The following is a 6,963-nucleotide window of genomic DNA, read 5'->3' on the forward strand; positions in this document are numbered from 1 at the left end:
AAGAGAACACAAATACAAAGGAAACAAGAAGCTATGGTCTTTCCTTGATGCACTGAAAGAATATAATGCTACCTTAAGGAATGAGAGAAAGAAACATGGACCCGCACACCAGCGTGCTGACTGTTGGAGAACGGAGGGCTGGGGGAGGCAGAAGACAGGGAGAGCAGAGGTGAATGGGGGGGCGGGGGGGCACTCTCCTTGGGACGGTGGACACACAACACAGCTCACAGGGGACACACTGTGCACTGGTCCACCTGACGGCCAAACTGCTTGATTGACCAACGTCCCCTCGGTTCATCGCGTTCAAAGACATTAAACAAGTATCTCAGTCAATAAAGTTTTAAGAACAAAAATTATGTGTCTTTAAAACCTGTACATGGATTTGCCAAGGGAGGATTCTGTTTTTCAGAGAAATGATGTTCATTTCTACATTTACTAACCTAAAGAATCTTCATTGCTTACTTGCTGGATGACTCCAGAGATTAAAGCGCCCAAGAGCAAAGAATTTGAATTCCTTTCAAAGGAAACCGTATGTTTTTAGTAATACAGCTTCTTAACGTGTTTTTAAAAATGAAGGGAAAATGGGTTGCTAACATTGTTTTAAGAGTTGAAGAGAAGATGGACTATACTAAAGAACAAAAAATTTAATTCCATTAAACATAAACCATATGTGTTTAGCATAGAATTTTTAAACATTTTCTTTAAAATTTTTTGGTTTCCTTCAAGTACATTCTCTCCATTTTTCCCCCCTCCACTGCCTCCACCTCAGTCATCCCCATTTCCCAGCATTCCTCCAACGACCTTGTGGTTTTGGCCCCGAGTCCATTACACATATTCCTCCAACACCTTCCTCCTCGCCAACCATCATGCCCTCCCATCAAGCCTCTGCTTACTGTCAGCTTGTTCTTATTTTCAATGTCTCTGCTGAGTTATTGATTGATTGATCGATTGCTTTTTGGTTTCTTTGATTAGGTTCCACTGATTTTAAAAACATGAAGGGAAATGGACTGTTAACACTGTTTTAGAGCTTCAAGAGAAAATGGAGTGCTCTACAGGAGAAACAATTTTTATGAGGTTATAAAAAATCCATATGTGATGAGCATAGACGTTTTAAACAGTGTCTTTAAGTTTTCTATTTTTGTTCAAGTCCACCTGTCTCCACTTGTGCCCTACGCCTCCCCAGCTTCAGTCACGCCCACTTGCCACATTCAGCCTTTTACCCTTGTTTGGCCCTTTTGCCCTGTGTACAAGGTCCTCAAAAACCTTCCAACTGCCGCCCATCATCCCCTGCCTCCTAAGCTCTGCTGACTGTCAGTTTGGTCCTCCTTTCAGAGTCTCTGGTTGTATTGTCTGCTTCCTGTTTTCTTGATTAGATTCCACTTATTTAAACTTTTGAAGGCCCAGGGGTCTGTTAACATAGTTTTAACAGTTGAAGAGACATTGGACTGTTCTGAAGAACCAAATATTTTAATTAAGGTAAAGAGACACCACTCGTGGTGAGCAATACTACTTTCTACCCTATTTTTAACAAGTGAAGGGGAAATGGACTGTTAGGAATTCTTGAGAGAGTAGATGTATCGGACTTTTTAAAGAGCCCTGCACTCCAGTTAAATTAAGTACAGACACTATGGTATTAGTCATAGAACTCTTTAATAGTTTTTGAGACGTTGAAGGGGAAAGGGACAGTTAACTTTCTTCATGAAATTGAAGAGAAAAAGGACTTTACTACAAAGCCAAGAATTTCACTTCAGTTCAAAGGAATCCGTATGGCTTTGATAATACCAATTGGTAACATTGTTTGAGATGTTCTATTGCTCAAGTAAAGTTGTCTCCTTTGTGGGCCCTCCCATCACCCCCACCCCGTCACCTCCACTTCTCAAACTTCACCCTCCCTCCCTTTGGTTTTGTCCATGCGGCCTACATCCACGATGCTCAGAACCCATCCCCACAGCCCATCCCGTCATCCCCTCCCACCTCTCGTCTAGTTTGTTTTCCTTTGTTCTGAATTTCAGAGTCTCTGGTTGTGTTTTGCTTGCCTGTTTGCTTTCATGATTAAGGTCTGCACTTTTGGTATAACTGAGGGGACAACGGACTGTTAACATTCTTTGAAAGGTTGAAGAATAAATGGACTGTTGTAAGGAACCAAAAATGTTTAATTAGGTTCAAAAGAAACCACATGTGTTTACTGTAGAATTTGGAAACATTTGCTTGAAAAGTTTTTCGTTGTTCAGGTACAATAGTGTTCGTTCCCCCTCCCACATGCCCAGGATTCCAATTTCCCAGCATTCACCGAACCACCCTTTGGGTTGGCCATGTGTCCTTTATCCGCGTTCCTCAAAAACGTCCCGTCTCTGCACCCACCATCCCCTCCCACTGCCCCTCTGCTTCCTGTCCGTTTGTCCTTACTTGCAATGTCTCTGGTTATACAAATATATATATATATATATATATGTTTCTCTTTGTTGCCTTGATTAGGTTCCACTTATTTCAAATACTTGAAGGGAAATGGACTGTTAACATTGTTTTCAAAATTGAAGAGAATATGGTGTGCTCTACAGGAGAAAACATTTTTATTAGGTTAAAGAAATCCATATGTGATGAGCATAGACGTTTTAAACAGTGTCTTTAAGTTTTCTATTTTTGTTCAAGTCCACCAGTCTGCACTTGTGCCCTATGCCTCCCCAGCTTCAGTCACGCCCACTTGCCACATTCAGCCTTTTACCCTTGTTTGGCCCTTTTGCCCTGTATACAAGGTCCTCAAAAACCTTCCAACTGCCGCCCATCATCCCCTGCCTCCTACGCTCTGCTGACTGTCAGTTTGTTCCTCCTTTCAGAGTCTCTGGTTGTATTGTCTGCTTCCTGTTTTCTTGATTAGATTCCACTTATTTAAACTTTTGAAGGCCCAGGGGTCTGTTAACATAGTTTTAACAGTTGAAGAGACACTGGAGTGTTCTGAAGAACAAAAAATTTTAATTAAGGTAAAGAGACACCACACGTGGTTAGCAATACTCTTTTTTTAAACCTTTTGAAAAACTCGAAGGGGCAATGGACTTTAATTTTTTTTTTTTTATTTAAAGAGGAATTTGGCTGTTCTATAGAGCTCGAAATTTCAATTAAGTCATAACGGAATATTCTCTAAAACACTGAATGGAAAATGGACTGTTAACCTTTCTAAAACTTGAAGACAAGTAGGACTGGTATAAGGTTGGTTATTTCTGAATGATTTCAGAGGACACAAACTGAGAAAGATGAGAAAAGCTGTGAAGGGTTGGTCTTGAGAAATTTTAAGAAGCACAATTTTCCATGTGGTCAAGCCGAATACCAACTTTGATGTTGTCATTTTGTGCAAAAATCAGGAATCCAATGAAAAGAATGAGTTGGCCTCCCCTTGCTTCCATTAAAGGGAGAAGTGTCTCATGTAGCACCTTCCAATACGAAGACTATGGTTTTTCAAAGAGTCTGTGTCAGCTGGAACAAAGTCCAGACAACCAGTGCTCCTGGGGACGTGCGTGGCACACACGCATTGGTCAGGACTTGTAGTGAAGGAGGAGCTTGGCCAGGACTCCTCCATAAAAGGGCCGACTCTCCTACACTGTGGTCATTGCTGCCACCAAGAGCAGTAGAAGCAAGTGTTACGTTATTTATTTGGACCTGCTTAATTCATTTACAATGGACCCAGGCGTGGAGAACACCGTGCGTGCCTTCTCTCGATTTTATGCGGGGAAGATCTGGGATATTGGAAGACATAAATTACAGGCATGTGGAATGCACCAAGCCCTTTTAGTCTTGGACCCACTGTGCAAATACCTAATTGATGAGATGCTGGCTTTTGTCCTTGGCAAGATAGCGGCAGCTGCTTACAACAAGGTCCATGTGAAAGCTTTCAAAAGGACCATCATGTATTATTTTAGAAAACTGAATCTCGGGTCCCACCCGGCACGAGTGTTTGTGGTTTAATCTCTGCTTAGGAAGCCACTTGTGTTTCCACAACCCGGCTAATGCTTACAAGACAACCTGACAGAATATTTTTATGAGGTGACGCCCCATGAGGAATTCAGAGAGGAGATTGTGGCTTCCTCACCACAGGGAAATTGGCTTTGTTACAATAACGGTCTTCAGCCGGCCACACAGGCTCCTTTTGATTGGCTCCCCCGACTTATTCCTGCACTGCACTTTCTACTACCAGGGACCATGGAATTTCCATCCTAAAATTACCTGCCACTGCCATCCCTCCTCTACCTCCCTGGCATGACAAGCACCCTGAAGCCGGGAAAAATAAAGGAATGGTGCATAAAGAGTGTGGTGTCCTTGCTGTTCTGTGGTGACTTGTTTCCCATTTGAGGGGTGAGTCCCTGGCCTGGGTTCTGAGCAGGGCATGGGTCCCCATCTACAGGGACCCACCGGGGGCCGGGAGGGCCTCTCTGTGGGGAGCAGGTGTCTGCTCTGGGAGCCTTCTGGGGATTTAGAAGGCAGCGAAGTTTCAAAGGGAAAGCTCCAGAGTGACGTGCTGAGGAGGCTTTAAACACCTCCTGCCTCAGTGAGGTCAGCACACGGTGTGGCCACGAGGGGAGACCCTAGCGCAGGTGAAGGGGGAGGCCAAGCTGCCTGGACCAGGACAACAAGATGGAGGAGCCGCCCTGAAATGGCCGCCACACGGAAGTCGGAGCCATCCACGGGGCCCGGACCAGGTTCTTAGGGCAGAAAGACTCAAGGAGCAAGGTACAGTCAGGAAAGGGGGTGCATGAAGCTCTGAGTTTCTGAACCACCCCCACCCCGGAACTGTAGGGACGGACCTTGGCAGGGCAACTTGTGCACTTGACCAGCCCCTCTGTCATCCTAAATGGACCTTCCAGACCTCCGGTTTCGACAGGGTGGGACTCCACTGGGGCCCCTTTGTGCAGGAGGAAAAAAAAGTGTGGACAAGCAGTGTCAACCCCTGCAAAGTTACTCCTACCCTTGAAATTCAGCCCCGTGGCTTCCAGGGGACCCGTCCCTCTTGGGCTCTTCCCCCTTAATTTATCCAGACTGCCCCTCTTGTCCTTTTCAGGTCTTTCTGGGCTCCCCGCCCCCCCCCCCCCCAGTCAACAACCGTCTGCCCCTTCATTTCACACCCAACTCCTCTGTAGAGATTCTTCTGGGCCGGGCACTCCCCAACCTCTTTTCTGTCCCACAACACCCACCTCTTCACTCTCTGCCTCTTCCAGGTGGATCAGGTTTCTCCAGCCCAGGACGTTTAGGCTTGGGCACCCTGCCCCGATCCACACAATTTCTTCCTCCTTGGAGGCTCTGGACACTCCACTCCACACCCTTCCTGGTTTTCCCCCCACTGGGCCTACCGCTCTGCCCATTTTTGGGGAATCTTGGTTCTCAACACTCCAAGGCCTTTTCGCCCTCCAGCCCTGCCCCGAGACCCCTCACCTTGCACGGGCATTTTCTTCAGCCTTCCTGCAGGATCTCCGTAAGCTTTCCTTACCGATGTCAACAGGTGCATACATGAAAAATGGGCTTCAGTCGGGCTTGAAGCTCCAAGCTCAACATCGCCTGTCTGATGCAAGGGAAGTACTGCAATCACCAGACCCAGACCCAGCTGGAGCAGCGGAGCAGTCTCGGCCAGTGAAGAACTGAAACTGACAGCCCTGCCCCAGCTCCAAAAACTCCGGTGGTGCGTATGTCTCGCCACCACCTCCTCCTGCTTCTCATTCTACCCCCAGGGCAGTTCAGGCAACCTCTTAGGCTCCAAACACTAACACTTCACTCACACCCTGCCTTTAAGGATTGGTTCTCTTCTGGTGAGAGCAGGACTGGAGCTCTTCCCTCAAGTGCTTCAAGAGAACACAAATACAAAGGAAACAAGAAGCTATGGTCTTTCCTTGATGCACTGAAAGAATATAATGCTACCTTAAGGAATGAGAGAAAGAAACATGGACCCGCACACCAGCGTGCTGACTGTTGGAGAACGGAGGGCTGGGGGAGGCAGAAGACAGGGAGAGCAGAGGTGAATGGGGGGGCGGGGGGGCACTCTCCTTGGGACGGTGGACACACAACACAGCTCACAGGGGACACACTGTGCACTGGTCCACCTGACGGCCAAACTGCTTGATTGACCAACGTCCCCTCGGTTCATCGCGTTCAAAGACATTAAACAAGTATCTCAGTCAATAAAGTTTTAAGAACAAAAATTATGTGTCTTTAAAACCTGTACATGGATTTGCCAAGGGAGGATTCTGTTTTTCAGAGAAATGATGTTCATTTCTACATTTACTAACCTAAAGAATCTTCATTGCTTACTTGCTGGATGACTCCAGAGATTAAAGCGCCCAAGAGCAAAGAATTTGAATTCCTTTCAAAGGAAACCGTATGTTTTTAGTAATACAGCTTCTTAACGTGTTTTTAAAAATGAAGGGAAAATGGGTTGCTAACATTGTTTTAAGAGTTGAAGAGAAGATGGACTATACTAAAGAACAAAAAATTTAATTCCATTAAACATAAACCATATGTGTTTAGCATAGAATTTTTAAACATTTTCTTTAAAATTTTTTGGTTTCCTTCAAGTACATTCTCTCCATTTTTCCCCCCTCCACTGCCTCCACCTCAGTCATCCCCATTTCCCAGCATTCCTCCAACGACCTTGTGGTTTTGGCCCCGAGTCCATTACACATATTCCTCCAACACCTTCCTCCTCGCCAACCATCATGCCCTCCCATCAAGCCTCTGCTTACTGTCAGCTTGTTCTTATTTTCAATGTCTCTGCTGAGTTATTGATTGATTGATCGATTGCTTTTTGGTTTCTTTGATTAGGTTCCACTGATTTTAAAAACATGAAGGGAAATGGACTGTTAACACTGTTTTAGAGCTTCAAGAGAAAATGGAGTGCTCTACAGGAGAAACAATTTTTATGAGGTTATAAAAAATCCATATGTGATGAGCATAGACGTTTTAAACAGTGTCTTTAAGTTTTCTATT

The sequence above is a fragment of the Desmodus rotundus genome, chromosome 12 (genome assembly GCF_022682495.2).
Source record: "Desmodus rotundus isolate HL8 chromosome 12, HLdesRot8A.1, whole genome shotgun sequence".
In the NCBI taxonomy this organism is placed as follows: Eukaryota; Metazoa; Chordata; class Mammalia; order Chiroptera; family Phyllostomidae; genus Desmodus; species Desmodus rotundus.